This window comes from Harpia harpyja, chromosome 5 (genome assembly GCF_026419915.1).
Source record: "Harpia harpyja isolate bHarHar1 chromosome 5, bHarHar1 primary haplotype, whole genome shotgun sequence".
Classification (NCBI taxonomy): Eukaryota; Metazoa; Chordata; class Aves; order Accipitriformes; family Accipitridae; genus Harpia; species Harpia harpyja.
The window spans coordinates 1,048,845-1,066,828 of record NC_068944.1 but is presented as its reverse complement, the minus strand read 5'-3'; the positions used below and the strand labels follow the sequence as shown (position 1 = coordinate 1,066,828).

At 42.3% G+C, this 17,984-nt stretch overlaps 1 protein-coding gene across 7 annotated transcripts in view; it reads left to right on the top strand.

Annotated features, from left to right (window-relative positions):
* The first annotated feature begins 1,774 nt into the window (after positions 1-1,774).
* The window catches only part of DDC (dopa decarboxylase), an 80,337-nt gene continuing 64,127 nt past the window's right edge, over positions 1,775-17,984 (top strand). For 2 of the 7 annotated variants that reach the window (XR_008235296.1, XM_052788096.1), the window contains exon 1: positions 17,117-17,616. The gene's annotated coding sequence lies outside the window, so the exon portion shown is untranslated. Of the gene's footprint in view, positions 1,923-8,480; positions 8,593-17,115; positions 17,617-17,984 lie in introns of those variants that run through there. The other 5 variants (XM_052788092.1, XM_052788093.1, XM_052788095.1 and 2 more) reach the window with 5 other exon arrangements.

The following is a 17,984-nucleotide window of genomic DNA, read 5'->3' as shown; positions in this document are numbered from 1 at the left end:
CTCAAGTTGAGGCAAGGGAGATTTAGGTTAGATATTAGGAAAAATTTTTTTACTGAGAGGGTTGTCAGACATTGGAATTGGCTGCCCAGGGAAGTGGTGGAGTCACCATCTCTGGAGGTATTCAAAAAGCACGTAGACAAAGTACTCCATAACGTGGTTTAGTGGTCACGGATGATGGTTGGACTCTATGATCTTGAAGGTCTTTTCCAACCCAAATGATTCTACGATTCTATTTTTTTGTTTGGCGGTGCACAGGGGCCCGTCGTGAAGGCTCCTCCCGGGTAAAACGCAACCTCTCCTCCCGCTGCGTGGGAGCCGAGGAACACGAAAGGGGCGCGCGCCTGCTGAAGCCCAGCGTTTTTTCCCCACTGAAAGCTGCGGCGCAGCCGGAGAGAGAGGGCTGTGCCGGGCTGGGCGGGCAGGCCAGGCCCGAGGGGTACCGGGGCGGCCTGCGAGGCTCTCCCCGTCCACCCACCGCCGGTCGGGCCGGGAGGGAATGGGAAGAGCAAACGCTGGCCCTCGCCCCGTGACACCCCGGAGCCTCCCCGCTCCCCAGCGGCCGTCCCGGCAGCCCACCTCAGAGGGTGGCTGGGCGCGGGGGCCGGCCGGGGGGGTCTCCCGCCACGGCGAGCGGCTGCCCCGGGGCCGCTGCCGCCCTGTGAGGGGCTCTGAACCCTTGCCCCCAGCAAACGGGAGCTTGCGACGGTGAAATCCCGTTTTGCTAATTCCCTGTCTCCGTTTCTGACCGGTTTAAACCCTGGAGTGAGTCAGGACAAAAGAAAAAAAGAGTAAAATCAGTCTTCCGAAAGGAAAAAGAAGTAAATAGATAGATATGTCTGTCACACGAGTGCGGCCCAGCTGAAATAAAGCCTGGACTTTGCCTCATTCCGCAGCTGAAGGAAGGCGGGCTTGGCGCGCCAGAGAGCGGCAGGCAGGGAGGGCCCCCTCTCCCCTGCCCCGTCCCTCCAGCCCTCCGCCTCCTCCGCCTCCTCCGCCTCCGGCGGCCGGGCCGGCAGAGGGCGGCCACGGCTGGGCCGCAGCGGGGAGCGCCGGTCGGTGGGGTCTCGGCGTCCTGCGTTAAACAAGCGAGGGTTTGGGGTTTGTTTTTTGGTTCCTAACCCCCCCCCCCCCCACACACACCCCCACACTTTGTTCGGTTTGCTTTGTTTCATGTCGGCAACCGAGCGGGGCTGCACCCTGGGCCTCGTCCCCTGTAAAACCGCTCGAGGCGAAGGCCGGGGGTTCGCCAGCCTCCTGCGGGCCCCTCGCTGCAAATGGCGGCGCTGGCTAACGGCCGGCGGGGCCGCCCCGAAGGCAGCGCGGTGCCCTCCGCGTCCCGTCCCGTCCCCCGCCAAGGGGAGCACCCCTCCGCTTTGTGACCCTGAGGGTCTCGGCCCTCGGCCGTGCAGGGGGCAGCCGGCCAGCCTCCCCCCCGGCCCTGAGGCGGCCGGAGGCGGGAACCGGCGGGCGGCAGGCCGCGGGGTGCCGGGGCGCGGGGCTGGCCGGCTTTGGCGTGTCTTGTCCTGCCGGTTCTGTGGTGCGAGCGGCCGGGATCTTCGCCAGCGTCGTTCCCTGGCTTCGAGTCGGCGGTGTCTTTTCACCCGAGGCTCTGCAAGTGAAACGTCCCGCCTGAGCCCGGCAGGTTGCCGCTCGCCCAGTTCACAAGTTCTCCCTTCTTGCCGTGTCGAGAAAGAATGACTGACGAAGCTAATGAACATAGCGCTACGCGGGGTTAATGTTTAACGAAAAAGTGCAGGGCAAGCGGAGAAGCAATAAAGACCAGACAGTTACTGGAAAAATCCCTAGACGTTTCATGAGGTTAAAATTCCTTGGCTCTGCCTCACAGGACGGGAGGATATAAGGGAACTACAGAAAACACCGGTTTCCAGAGTACCTGGAAAAGGAGTGGAATCTCCAAACAGGTAAGGATAAGCTCACTAATGCCTGAAAGTGAAGTTACCGCTGTACTTTCACCAAATAATGCGATCCCACAAGTCCACGTAATTCGTTAAGTATTAAGCTAGCGAGCGTTTAGAAATGCAGCGTAATACGCCAAATGTAATTCTATTTTAATTGACGTGTGCTTAAGCCAATTTTGTTGAAATAGTCAAGAGTTCATGAAGTATTTTAAAATCAAAACTTCGCAATTCACAACACCTATAAGAGAATCTCTCCTTAACCGCTTCTAAAGATTGACTTGAGGGCACTGCTGGTGAAGTGAAGCAGTCTGGAGGAATGGCAGGACCTCTGAATGATGGCCTACTGGGCAATCTTGGAGCTGAATCCCAGCTGACAAGGGAAATTTATCAACCTTTTCAAATTTGGTCAGGAAAAAAAGTTCTTATTGGTTTGAAAATTCAGTTCTCCTGTTCCTGTAGCTTGGTTTCATGGTAAATGTGTCACACTGGGCTTGTCCTCTTGTAAAGGTCCTGTTTACGGCACAGGGACTAGAGCAATCCACATATGTTGACATTACAATTTTATGTGTGGCTAAATGTAGAACAGCAAAAATTATTTCAACGCTGGTGGGATTCAGAGAGCAAGAAGATGATGAAATTGGAACTATTGTTCACGGAGGTATAGTTGGAAAAGGAAAGGGGAATAACATGACAATTTTTACCATTTACCATTTATGTTTCGTAAATTTACCATTTATGTCAATGGTAAATAAAATGAAAAAAAAAAAACCCAAAACCTAAATACCCTAATGAAAGTGTGATGAAAAAAATTTTTCCAGTATAACTGTGATGCATGCTGAAAGGTTTCCTTAGGAGCGTGACACTTGAGGGAAGAGCATCCTGGAAGTCTGACATTCGAAGTGTGCATCCCCCACCAGTAATGCAGACTAAAAGCAAAGTGAGGAAACTGGAATGTCTGTTGCGGGAATAGGGGATTTACTGAGACCAAGGGGGTGGACTGGATTTTTAATTATACAGCTGTGTCCTTCCTGCACACATAATGGGGTAAAACTGTTGCTTCTCTGGTAAAACAGAGACTGTCATCTCGCCTATCTGTCCCATACTGTAAAGTTAGTAGAGTGAAATAGCAGGACAGGGCTAGGTGGAAGTTTCATCTGTTTAGAAGATAATATAAAAGCTCTGTTAACAAAGAGGTTGCTGAAGCCTCATGTTTGGGAGTAAGGAGACAGAACAGGGCAGTTTTCAAAGGTGGCTGCAAGCTGGCATATCAGTCTTGTGAAAGTGCAGAAAACTTGAGATGTATTTTGCCTTCCCCCTTTGCCAGTCAGCTGCCTTCTGTTGAACTTCTGTTTCGTGGGAAGCGTGCAGTCCCAAGACGAGTAGGTGAGGGGATGGATAGTGGCATTTGAGATGGTGAGTTGTTACACTGCAATGGAAAGAAAATTGCTAAAGGTTGTTTGAAGTTGTCAGAAAGTTTCCTGGGATGGTCAATTGATACACATCCCTGGGAAATTTCCCTGTTGCTTCAGTCTTTCCCATATTCTCCCGTTAGTATATGTTTCTTACCCTGTTCCTTCCATTACACAGCAAAAAGTGGTCGCTTCATTCTTCTGAGGCACCCAGAATGATATATTTTTTTCAATCACAGATAATATATTGCATTATCAGCAAAAATGTATGGCCAACAGTATTTTGTAATACTATCATTTGTAAGTGAAAAAAAAATCAGTCCAACCTATACAACAAACTCAACCTTCTTCCAGTGTATCCTAATCACAATCCTGTTATTCAGCTCAACTAAGTCTGATGCCTCTGCGTGTACGCAGGCCTCCAGTGTTCCTCCAATGAGTTGTCTCCCCATCTGACTAATGCTCGTGCTGGTTACATGTTTTATCTCTTGGCAAATATATCTTTCCTATAGAAAACGTTTTGAATGCAACAACTGTTTTGTTGTACATTTTTCAACTTCTTTCTTGATCCTGCACAGATTGTATCTCCGTCTAGTCACAAACAAACAAACAGGAGAAGAGATCTTATGGTAAATAGTTATTACTTGAAAGGTAAATTGGGATTTTAGTATCAGTTTCTTTGTCAGAGAGCTGGCAAGAGCATTGCGCACTTATAAGGTTGCTCTTACAGTTTACAGCTAAATAATACTATAACATTTTTTCCCCTCTTGCTTTTGAAAGGAACGTTTGTTTGCAAAATTCAGGGAAAGTTTGCTGAGCTCTGTGAAGGTGTAATAGATTTTCGTTTTACCCTTCCTGGCTATATGTTTTCAGAGGAGCTGGGTGGTTTATAGGGAGTCAAATGTAGTTTGATGTTGTTATTTGTGTATTACGTCAGACATATTACTTTATTCCTGATTTTATTCTTTGCGGTTTCAAAGGCAGACAATTAGAGAGATTCTGTCTCAAAGAAGGTGATGACTGATGTGAGGATTAACGGCAGGCAGCACATGATGTTTTTTTCCAGTGTTTCTCCATCAGTGAAATGTCGTGCTGAAAGTCTGGATGTAGGAACATGGGGTGACCTGAAGGCAAAGATGTGCAACTGCAGTACTGTGTGACCTATCAAGCGGTCTCTATAGAGGATATATATCCCAGTCTGTTAACATACAGCCTATCTTTACAAGACTGGATATGAAGCAGAGGGGTTAGGAAGGTTTTGAAGTGGTTTGAACAAAGATAAAGTGGAAAGGTTTCAGTCACTGAAAGGCGTATAAGGAGAGAGGACATGGGACTCTTCTGATCTTGACACTGGAGACAACTGAAGCCATAGTAGCAGTAACTCTGCATTCCAGTAGAAGCTGGAATACATGTAACACTGAGTGAGGTTTATTATTAGCATTTCAGAGTTTCAAGCCAGTCTTGCCAAACTTGGGTTTGTGACATTCCTTATGCTTCAGAAAATTCTTCTTCTTATATACCAAGTACCATCTACTGTCTGATTGCTAGGGTAACGTCAAGCACTGGTGTTAGCAATACTGTCGTGTAATTCGGAGTTCAAGGGATACAGTAACATCTTAAAATGCATAGAAGGATGCTACAAAAAGGAAGGGAATAATCTCTCCCTGCTTGGTGGACAGGATGTAAAGTAACAGGCTGAAATTAATGGAAAAGAGATCCTAGGAAAAAAATGCACTGGAGTTTATTGTTTAGGAAGGCTGTAAATTCAGTGTCAGAGTAATGCTACTGTTAAGTTGCTTATAACACCTCCCTGTGTTCTGCCCTCATTTGCACTCAGTTGTGCTGCTGACAAACTGTTTAATTTAAATGAAAAAAAACCTCACAGTTTTTAGATTTTCTTTTCTCTGACACATGACAGTGCACGTACAGTTAATGTGGAAATAACAGGAAGCAAGCATCATTACTATGACTACTTAGTCGTGTAAAAAAGCGAGATGGGAAATTACAGAAATACTACATATGGCACTTTCTGCTTTTAAAAACAATCTGAGCTCAGAAAATTAGAAACAGTCCAGCTACTCATAGAACCAGGTATATGAATTTCAAGGTGAATATACATTTCCAGATACATTGGGCAGGCTGAAGGCTGCTGAAATGTCAGCATGCTGGGGAGATGGCTGGCAGACACCTTTTCATCTCAGACAGTACCGTAAAGGAACTGGTCTTTCAGTGGGGCTCATATTGTCCCTTTCTGTGCTGTTCCTTTCAAGGGATGGAGAGAGAATGAATGCAAAGGATTTAGGAGGAGGTGACATTTCTTTAATGGCATCCTGTGGGTGCATTGTATTGCAGAGACCTTTTCCTTTGTATTTCACTCTGATTAGCACATTTCTTTGTGCAGTTTTAAAACGCTTGGACAGTTTTCCCTGAAGAAATACATGTGCCTTCCAGCAGTTTTAAATTGCTCTTGATATGTTTGATATCCTTATACATCTGCAAACCCATCAGAATCTTGCTGAGTTCTTGACTGCAGTGTTTCCTGTGGTAATTATATTTTCTGCAGTTTTAACCACACATCATGTGAAAAAGTGTTTCCTTCTGTCTGTTTTTAATCTGCTTTTAATTTCACTGAGTAGTCCCTCTTGGGCTTTTGAAATTTGAAAAACAGAAAGAAGTTCTTTATCTTCTCCCTTTACTCTTTCTTTCCCTTATCCTTTCCTTGGCTTCCCTCATGTTGTTCTGTTTTCAAAGCTAACCAGGCTCACTCATTTGAATCTTCCCTAGAGGAAGGGTGAGTGCCTTTGAAGAGAAATCTTCTCTTAAACTCCAGGAGGGCAGTGAAGTCTTTTTGAAAGTGAAAATCTGAGAGAATATTGAATATTCCAGAACTGTTCCAACAATTGGTCAAAAGTCACTAGAATATTTTTCATACAGTTCACCAACTTGTTCTTATTGGATCCAAACTTCTTGCTATTCTTGATCATACTACTTATTAAACGGAGGTTTTCATTCAACAGTGCCACTGAGGTTGCTTAGCCTAAGTCCATTAGTTTGGCCCTTAAGATTTTTGGAGGCTGAATTCCACCCTCCCTCTGTATGCTGTGTTACTTCAGAATTAATGTTAGTGAGCTTCCTGAGACTCTGTACTGACTATTCAACATGTGACATTCCCAGCTCTCCTACCCTGTTCCTGTGTCTTTCTCTTTAATGGGATTAAAAAAGGGGGGGGGGGGGGGTAATGCGATGGTGGGATGATGTCCTTTCACTGCAAGCTTTCATATGCTTACTAACAAATACAAAAGGCCACAGGTAACACGGCTTTCATGTGTTTGAGGCAGCTGATGTAGAGGAGTCTACCAAGACTTCTACCAGGTCTCTACCTCTACCTCACCAGGAACTGCGATTGAGATGGGACATAGAAAGAATGGACTGGGAGGAATACTCACTGTTAGTGATGGCTGCTGACAGGTCTGAGATGGGAGATGATGAGTAAGCCTGGACTGTAATAAAAGATAAATTAACATCTAAGAGAACTTGTGGGAGAGAAAGAGGAATATTGTGTGTATCTTTTGTCCATGGCAATTGACACCAACTCAAGATGTTCCGTAAGATGATAATATTTTCTGCCCAAGCATAAAAGACCAGCTAATTTTACAGAATTTGCATAGGAAGTGGAAACACCCAGGGAACGAAAGAATGGATCTTTGGAAAGAAAGAAACGATGGCTAGAGAATATCTTTTTGAAACATCTGTCATGAAAGGTAGAAACTAGTAAGGTGTTAACAATGTCTTTATATTAAATATTAAAAGGTTAATAATTAAAAGCACCCTACTGATGATCTAAATCTGTGAGGAAAACCCCCTCATATCAGTAAGTTTCAAAAATACTGTGTAAATGAAATTTAATGTTACAATGTAGATGCAGAGGAAAGGCTTGATTGTAGGGAAATAGCTTGGAAATCTCCGTATGACTAAACTTAATGCTATTTAGTATTAAGGACCAATGATAAACTGGGCTATAAAGTCAAACTTCATAACAAATGTAGATACAGAATTATCATTGCCCAGAAATTTGAGTCCTGAGATCAAGTAAACTTTCTGGTATTCATTCACCTTAATTAACCAATTCAACTGATTAATTCAAACCAACCAATTACATAATAGAAAACATTTAGAAAGCTTTGTAAACAATAACAGCATAAGCATAGCTTTAAGGAATGTGCATACTCAAACAGAAAACATTTCACACCCCAACTAGGGTGCAAGTACAGGTATCCCTAGGCAGTCACTAGCTAGCAGCAGGGCCCTGCCACAGTCCTGAGTGGTTTTACCACTGGCGACGTGGCCTGAGCCAGCAGAAGAAACAGCCAGCTCTAACTGGATGCACACATTACACATACTCCCATGTTTTTCCTTTCTTTATGTTTTTTAGTGTTTTGATCGTTTCTCTTCTGGCATAATCTTCTATTTCTTCAGTATTCTTTTTCCTCCAAGGAAATTTATATTTAATGTTGGCATCTGTCCCTAGAATCCTTCTTTTTATCATGTCCTAGAATTTATTTAATTATTTAGTGATATCCTCCTTGTCATGTTTGTTGAGGATAATGACATACTACTGTACAGCCTTTACTCAGGTGGGTATGTAAACACATGCTTACATACGTTAAGCTCCTGTTACAAGATCTTTCCAGGCTCTTCCAAAGTCCTTTATTTGCTGGTTGCTAACATGTCAGGTACCTCATGCTCTCTCTCCTGTCTTCTGTTGCCTTGAACGTGCCAGAAATTTTTTCTTGGCACTGCTGATTGGGACGACAACTTGTCCCCTCCTGTGCCTGCCTCACCAGCTTTTAAATGGGCCCATATTGTGCCACTGTCTTTAGATACCGGGAGACCAGGTACGTAGGTGTTGGTTCCTGAGTAAGTGTTGCAGGACCACAGTTCTGAGACCTACCACACCTGCCGGGATAGGTGCCTTATTGTGCTAGGCTACTGAAAATAACATTTATTACGATGCAAAGTTTAAATTAAAATATAAAACCCAGAGCCTTACAAACGTGGTTTGTGTTAATGAAAGATAAGGCACACAAAAAAATTAGCATACATTATTATGACTGTATGCAAGTGTAAGGATTCTCTGTAGCTGCATCAGCAGCTTCGCCAGTTATAAGGCTGATCTCAAGAATATCTACCCATGGCACACAACTTTTGTGTGAATCCGTGCCCTGGGTTGTTCTTGCGCCTACCTCTACCGCCTCCCATTCAAGGTAATTGATGCATATTTCTATTTTACATCCTAATGAGTATGCTCTTGGCTTTGGGTGATTTTCTTTCTAGCACTGTCCAAGAATCTGAGATACAAACATATTTTTTGCCCATTTAATCTTCCTTTTTAAAAAAAACTTTTTTACCATTACAGTAATTTGTTACCATGTTGAATGTTGTTCTGTTCAGCCCAGTAATTACTTAGCTGCATACTAGTCCTTAAATGACTTTAAGATTGAATGGTGAACTACTCATTTGCTACTACTATGGCTTCCTCACATGTTTCCTTCCAAGGTTTAAAAAAAAAACAAACAGAAAAAAGAAAAAATCTGTCTTTGTTGCGACAATGTTTTCTTTATTTTGGAGGTTCCTTTGGACAACATTTTTCTAATTTTTCAAGAGCAGATTTCTTATCCTTTTAAATACATACTTCTTAAAAATACATTGTGCCCTCTTGGAGCAACAATTTTTGATGTAATACCTCTTTATGAGTAGTCATTTTAAGGGCACATAAATTTAGGTGAAATTTCATAGCTGGCAGAAGGAGTTAGGTATTAAAGGTGGTATAGGGAAGCCAGTGTTATTAATCTTACAAAATAAAAAACTGTATTACAGATCAGTAACCACTGTCTGTTAGCACCTTCTTTCTCACCTGTTCTTATTTAACCTGCTGTTGGAAATGGCTGTTAAAAAACACGTTTTAGTTACCTTTTTATTTAGAAAATCATCCCTAACTCTCATGTTTCATTGGTTTTGAAACTTACAGTGATCTTGATGTTCTGCAGGTTCTGTGGTAGACCTGTTGGCTTGTTTGTGCTGTTTTACTAGGAAAGGCATGTTTGCACACCTTTGATTTATCTTTCTTGTTCCTAGCATAAAGTGTAGCCTCCACAGCCTCGTTCTTAAAAACAACTTGTGATGGAGGCTATTTGCTGCACATTGCTTTTAAGTATTTCTTTTTAGTGTACATATGTTTGGTACATAAAATGCAAAAATATATGTGAAGAAGGGTGATCACTATTCTGAAGCTTTGAACATTATTACATCATGTTATTACAACATTATTACATTACAAAGAGTATCACATCTAATATAGCTGACCTTGCCACCAGGTATTGATTTGCCATCTTTTTGCAGTTTCTACTGCTCAGCACTACTCCATGTTAGAAGTGAATCCAGTACTTGTTTTCAGAAGAGGATTGGTCTTTTGAAAAAATACAGTTCCTACAGACTACTGGTAGTTACTTTAACAACAGAAGCCTCGGTAAGTAGTGAAGATGCTTTGAAATTACTAAGATGATGCATCAAAATTTTTTGTATCCAAAGCAGCATTAAACATCCTTTCGCTCAAGAAAAGTATCTGTAAAAGGAAACCAGAAGGAAAATAGAACAAATGTAGACCTAGAGGCACCATTCATTTATCTGAAAAGCAGCAAGAAGGTTATCTTTTCAACCAGATAGGAAATGGTATGAATATAAATGGATTATTCAGTAGGTATTGAACAGGACGAACATAGAGAGAAATATGAAATGGGCAGTGCTAGACGATGGTGTGTAGCTGAGCGGTGAGTACAGGAAGTTGCATCTTCTGCTGTAATTTGTACGTTATTCCCTGCTTCACTGCACAGTGCCTCTACACTCCTAGTTCAATCCCAATCCCAATATTCAGCCCATTTTTCCTGGAAAAGAATAATTAAATTTAGATGCCTGATGAGGATGTGAATACAGCTTCATTGTAAGAAAACCCACAGCTCCACCTATCTCTATTCCAAATTCAATAGGCAGAGCCATAGCGAATGTTTTGAGTCTTAACACATGTTCTGGATCCCTTATTCCCCAGTCTTCTTCCACATGCTGGTTGAGGATGCTTCTGGTCACCTTGCCATCACAGTTTTACAGCTTGTCTTCCTGGGTAGCAGCAGTAGCAGCCAGCAAAGCTGTAAGCTGCAGAGCTGAAGAGAAGTATATTGTCTTGAGGATCCAGAAACAGTGTCGGGCTTTTCATGACAACTTGCTATCCTAGGATTGGTAGAAACCAACTGGTCTTAATAAGTATCCATTAAATATATAACACTATTTCTCATGGTTTTTTTAGTGAATAGGAAGTTTCTTCCTTTGTAGGGAGCTCATGTAATTCATCTCTTGTTTAACATAGCATGGAGTTATTTCCTTTATCTTACCAATGTTGCAGGCTTGAAATATGCTTGACATGCATTGTACTTGCAGTTGAAGAATCTTGAGTTAAGCATTATTTTTTTATATAGTAGATTAATTACTCCAGTTATTTTTCTTGAAGACTGCAGTTACATAACATGTAGACTACTGACCTGGGTTGTACGAGTTTATTATTCTGTAAGATACAGTAAATAAATAATAATTTTGATGAAAGGTTAGTGTGATTTTATATGCCAAACACACATATTAAGAAACAGAATTAGCAACGAATGTAAAATATTAACTGCTTGTAAATAATTCACAAGTCAGAGAATGTAGATGCAGAGCAGTTCTCCTAATTTTTGCTTTGGTGGGCAATAGGAATAGGTTTAGACTGGAGTCTTGTTGAAAGAGAGAAACTGAAAATACCATCCCCTAGAATTCAGCAGAAGCTATAGGCAAGTAAGGTATTTTGCTCTATTATATGTTGCAATGTATGTGACATAAAATGTGGTAGTGATTCTCCTTCCCTCAGCATACTTTCCCTCCATTCTGTATTCTCTGAGCACTGAAGAAGAGTGAAAAATGACATTTCTTAACCACTTCTGCTGACAAAAGTTAGCATGGTGGTAGAGGTGGAAGAGACGTCTCTTAAGACTACACAAATCAACATTGCTCCTAAATAAAAGGGAGAGTTTTTTAAAGGGTTAGCAGGAAGGAAAAAACAGAAATCTCAAAACTCCTGAATGTTTCCTAGACTGTCTTTCAGAGAACTATGCAGAATGTCAGACTGCTGTAAAGGCAGGCTGCTTCTAGACTGGCAGCATCTGACCTCAGTACACAGAGGTTCAAAATCTGTGCCCCTGACCAGAGACAAACTCTGCCAGAGTGTGGGTGGGGAGGTGCTGCCACTTTAAACCTGGCCTAGATTTAGGTCATTTGGATTCCAAATGGAGTTGGAGCCAAATGTAGTGACACAGAAAAATAAGCTGGGAGAGAACAACTCTTCCTAGCAAAATACTTTATGGACTCTGCCCCTGAGGACTTACCCAGAATTGCACAGCATACGGCAAAGACTTGCACCTGTGCTTGAAAACAAGAACTTGAACTAAGGTCTCTGAGCACAAAGGTAATGAATGCATTGGACTATCCTTCTTATTTGATTGCCTGTCTCCTCCAGTCACATGTAAATCCTGTCTAAATGAGAGCCTGTCTCTCCTAATGGTAATGTGGAAGCTGTGATTATCTGAGGTGTGGGAGTGAACAGTATCATAAGGAGAACAGATGGCAGGCAGTTCTGAGTGGCGATACGGCTGGCTGCGCTGTGGTGAAGATACCTGCAGCAGCTTAAGCTGTTATCTTTCCTGGCTGGCTGTTTTGCCTCCTAGCTGGAGATGATTGCCCTTCTTATGGAGTTGGCAGGATGGAGAGTGTTAACACTTGGTGGCTCTGTCACCCAATGCTACAGGGACAGGCAGGTTCTTTTAGGGACCTTTGGTAGAATGAGGACTGGCTACAGGGTTGTGTTACAATTAGAGCGTTATTATTGCATAAAATATTTAATTATCAGCATATCTTACTGTTATCTACAGTTTCTAGCATTTCGTTTAGCTTATTGCTGCACAAAGTTTTTATCAATTATCATACTTTCAGTTAAGCAAAATTTCTAGTAATCCGTGTAGCTTTCTTACTATCTAGTCTTTAGTCACCTAGACTTTTAGTCACCTGGACCCTCTGCAGATCGGGTCAAATTCTTAATAATCAGTGCATGATACAATAATCAGACTTCACCCAAAAGAACATGAGTCAGTCAGTCTTTGGAGGAAGAGGACAATGGTGGATGCATCCCAGAGCACTGGGGGATCACGGGTTTTGCTGTCCAGCAGCAGGACTTGCAGCTGCTTGATTCTGTAGGCAATATTTCATGTGCTGTTACACTTCCCCTGTTCCGTAACGGGTGTCACCACATCCTGGCAGCAATGCTTAGCGGGCAGATAGTCTTGTCACAATGCTGACAGGGGATCTGGCTGTTCTATAACGGGGGTCATCACATCTTGGTGACAACCACAGTGTTGAAAAAGGGAAGAGAGAAGGAGGTGATACATGATCAGCACGCTTACATTTTATGGCCGTTTGTCTTAGGAAATGGCATTGCTTTTGCTAACCATATTACCAGGAGTCAGGAGCAGGGCATACTGGTCCCATGGCTCCAGCGCAAAGCTTCATCTTAGTGTAAATACATCTCCCTAAGCAAAATCACACACTGCGCTCAAGCGGTTGAGACCTGTACATGTATCACTGCCAACTCTGACACAGAGACAACAACCCACAGCAGAAGGTAGAAAACATTACCTTACTCATCACTTCAGCTGTGAATGTGTGTCTGTGACCAGGGAGACCTGTGGATGTGGAAGATTCAGCTCCCACTCAGTTCTCCAGAGCCCTAGGTCTGTGATATGCCTAAAGTAATCTCTCTTTCTTTGAGGAAGTCCATGTACTCAGTAACTTTTATGTTATATTAAGCGTAAATTCTCCAGAAAATTGGCATTGGTCTTTTCTAGAAAGGTGCTTATGTTGGCACAGGACTGAAGGGGAGCCAAAGACACCTTTGCAACAAAGCTGTCAGGGAGGAAGGGCAAGAAACACCAGTATGATCCCTTGCCATAGGACTTGCTGTAATCTCAGACAATTGAGCACGAACGTGCTCTTGATGAGGAGACTCCAACGTTGTTTTCACTCAGAGCTTTTATTGGTGGCAAATGCTCTTCCAAGCTTATTGCAAGCAGTGCATGGTAGTACATGGTCATCGTGACAATGCATTAATCACAGCCAGTGACAAAATGTCTTCTGGACCAAGCGTTATGTGATCTTTGATATCTTTGTAAACAGTAATCAAATCACATAAGAACAAGCACTGCAGTGTGTTCCCTCTGTATCTCAAGCCATCTTGTTCCTCATGCCTCACCTGGGTCTGTCTTTTCACACACGCAGTGGACTACTCCATTCATAAACTAACTGCTCTAATTTGCTTTTCTGACATGAGGTCTTAATGACACATTTAAGCCCTGATAGCAGTTCATCTATCATCAGCCACAGCTTCTGTGAGGCTCACAGTGGTCAATGCTGGAGAAAATTCTTTCTGTGAGCAATATATGGCTGGATGAGTGCCCCAGCAGTGCCTACACCCCCAGGTAAGCACATCTTCTCAGCTCACAGCAGAAGCTATTCCTATCTCTGTATTGGAAGAGCCTGCCTACTGTGATTGCAGCCTGCTCTCACTATCTCTGTGACTCTTCACAGCCTGTCAGTTTTTCTGTTGACATTTTTTCAGTTCATCACAACCTCTCTCTTTCCTGTAGGCTTGCTTCCATAAGACTAAAGTGCTTAGGCTGCCTCGAACCAGCAAGTGGGATGCTAACTCCTCCGAAGCTGTGTGTTTGAGTCTGTGTCCATGTTCACTTCGCTAGCAGTTCCTTTTTATCCTTTGGTTTACCTTCAAATGTTCACACAGACAGCAATACAGAACTGAACAGGGAAAACAAGTCACACATAAAATATTCATGAAAGATAAGACAGATACTTTCCCAGTTTGTCAGCTCTGTCTGAGATTCATCTCCTGGCTAATCTGTTGCAAAGTCTGCTTATGTTCTGCAGGAGACTTAGTTTTTATCCTTGTATGATGCAAGTAATCCATCTATTTGTGTCTGAAGGCTTTATTTAATTCTTACTTTCTTCCAAAGGAGACGTACCCTGTGTTTTATCCAGAAAATAGTTGCACATTTCTGCTAAAATATTCTCATCTTCATGGCTCATGCAGATTTGGACCTTGTTTATGGAACATGTAAGGACTTTTCATTCCAATACATCTGAGTGATTCTTAGTGGTTTTTTCTTTCCTTTTCTTTTTTGTAGATAATTTTCTTTTCCATTACTGGTATTATTACATTCATGGAGGAATATATTGGGGAAAAAAAGGACAAAGACAGGGTTCTACTACTGGTTGGTTTTTTTTTTTTTCTGAAGAAGCAACAGGAGGGAAGCAAGAAAAAAGGCCTGTAGCCTCCAAATAGCACCCTCAAACTATGGATAAGGAATAAACAAAATACTAAGCAACAAAGCAGCGGTTTTTCTTACACTTAGGCAACAGTGACTGTTCCTTTGACAGCAAATGTTGAAAACAGGCACAAATATTGTGCTAGTACGATTCCTAATTAATTGTTTCGGGTTATTTTCTCAGTATCCAAGATATTGATGGTATCTGAGTCAATTTAAAGCTCTTCACATGATAGCTCAGAACAGGTTTGTTCAAATAACGTTAGGCTCAGTGACCTACAGCACAAACACATCTTGACCAAATTCAGTAACTAGAGCCACACTGGGAGGCTAGCATGAGATGAGTGTCATCCTATTCAGGTGAGGGAAAAACAAAACGGGGAGTAAAGCCTTCTAATCCTAACTGGACTGAAGCCCTGAGAAAACTGCCTTTTAATTTCTAATCTGCATTGTATAATGATGGAAGAGGTGAAAACTATTGGGAAGTGGGTACGAACTGTTTTAACTCCCTCTGCTTTAATCCGTGTCCCTGCGCATAGACTGGCAATGGGACTGCAAAGTGACTGATAACACATTGTCTGCATCATTCTGTGGTTCTGTGCTGGAGCCTTCTGTTTAAACATGTTATCTCTCCCACCTTGTTTGCAAACCAGAGAGTTCAGCAATGGTAATGAATTGGTACCATTACTGCATGGGCACAGCATCATTATATATCATCCTCAGGGTGACATACCTCCATGTGCAAAAAAACTACGTTGAAGCCTGCCTTGTATTAGCTGTGAATAATATGATCTGTTGGTTGCTTACCAACAAGCCCTGGCCTTTAAACCTTTTAGGATCATCTTTCTCACACACTGGTTTCTTGAATTTTGGAACAGTTTGGCAGTAAAGGGGAGATCTCTATTCATTGTGTTTCAGCAGTAAGAGAAGTTCTGCTCTGTGAAAGAGCATGCTGAAGGGTCGGGAACAAATTCGCAGGGTCACAGCAGGTCTGACTTAGCCAGGACCTATTACAGAAAACGTAATGTTCTTGCTTTTGTCCACCACAGAAAGATTCTGTTAAGCAAAGATTTGTGTTATTGCCCATGGCTGATGAGGAGAATTATTAAAAGTAGTACGAGCCAAAAGAATTATTAGAGTCATAGAGAGACATGGGATATGCTTTTTAGAAGGGCATTTAATTCCCTTTTTCCACCTTGCCTGTTGTACCTCTCACACTTTATTTCCTTTTTCTTCCTGAAAAATAAAAAAAATATCATTTCAATAGAAAATGCAATTATTGCCTGGTCACAGCAACTTTTAAGATAACTTACAGGTACAGCAGAGAAATAAAAACACATCAGATGACTTTGAGGTGGTATTTCAATACTCTGATTGATTAAACCAGCATTTTAATACTCAGATCTTAATTTTAGTTTCCATTTTTAATTTCCTTTGAAAGTTATTTACCTTTTGCAAGCCATTTGGATGAAACATTAACGTTAGATTTGAGTTATCTTTATGTTTACTAGAGACATCTTCAGTTTCTGCATCTCTTATACTGTTATAACATATTTTGAATTTTCAGCCTTTTCAGTCGAATTCAGGGAGAAAGAAAAAAATAGGAAAAATCTCCAAACCCTTTTTTTCTTACGGGGTCCCAATTTGTCCAGGCTGTGACCCTGCCCACTCAGGAGTTGATGTGCAGTGGAAAACAACTGAGAGCCAGCTGCAGCTGACTGGGTTTCTTGATGCTTTCAAGATTATAGACATTACATTATAGACATTACAGCAGGCACAACCCAAGAACTGAAAATGCAAGTCAGGTCACAGAGTAACATCAAGCACAAGTGCAGTGAGAGCCTCAAGCTGACCTGTGGATTTTAGGTCCTGTTTTTATTTTGAATCAGCTCTTTCAGAATCGTAGCGGAGTTAAAATTGGCCTTATTATAACAGCAAACACAGCCATGATAGTTTTAAAATACATGACAGCCAGAACTTCTTCCTCCTTCACAAAAAGGTTGGCTGTAATACTGCAGTGCACTAGAGACCAGTCTGGGAGCAGTGGCTGTCCCAGATCTCCTGCCACACTACCTGGCTACAAGCTGTTCAGGATTATGAAATGCTGGTAGTATTTTTTAAAACAAACTCAAACTAAATAAAAATGCCAGGCAGTTACCTGGATTCATCTAGGAAAGAGAACTCCCCGTAAAACTTTTGTTTTAGAATAGGGGAACAAATCTTGAACATTTACTACTGCTTTTAAGCATGTGTATGATGAAAGAGAGAAACTGGAAAAAGTTAGATACAGCATATCCGAGGATGTTAATCCCACATGTATACCTGTTCAGAGCTTGCAGTCACTTGAGTGGTATTTCAACCGTACCTGTGTTTCTCTCCTGCAAATAATGTTTCACAGAAGCGGTTCAAAGCACTTGCTTCTACAGCAACAGCCACAGCAGAAATGTCCTGAATTGTGTGTGTAACACAGACCAGGAGCCTGTGATCAGACACTCGCTGTCAGACTCGTTAATGGACTTCATGGAAGGAAACACACACCTCTTCACAGTTAACGTAGGCAATGGCCGTTTCTCGGTCAGCTCCATCTGCCTTTCGGGTAGCTTTTTTGCTAAGTATATTTTGGAGGAGGTGTGGGAGGAGGGGGAGATGCTGCTGCTGCATGTTGAATGCAAAGCGCTCAGCTGTGATAGGCTGAGGGGACGTGGATACGCTGCCTATGGACGCTGGCAACTGCATCCTCTGTGCTTTATAGCTGTCACAGAGGAGGAAAGAAAGACAGCGAGAAAGACAGAGGAGAAGGAAAAACCTTACCAACTCACTGTAAGTAACATTCTTTGTCCTTCGTGCTTTGTCGTTATTGAATTCGAGTAGGTCCGTTTGGATTAATGCAAGAACTGGTTACTTAGAGTGGGAGCTCGGCTAATAAACAGCCAGCCTGTGTTATTTTAGGGATAATCCATGATACTCAAAAAGCGTTTCTTTTTAACCTAAGTTTGCACCATGTACTGGGCACCTCTCGTTTTGTGTTTGCTTGTTTTTACATATGATGTATGTCAGCTATAACTGTTGATGTACATTTATGCCAAGTCCCATGTATCCAAAAGTTTGTATCTTGTCTTTCCAAGTGCAACAGTTCTGACCAACCAAGAAGACCTTGGGAAATTCTCTGCCAAATATTTTTAACAATA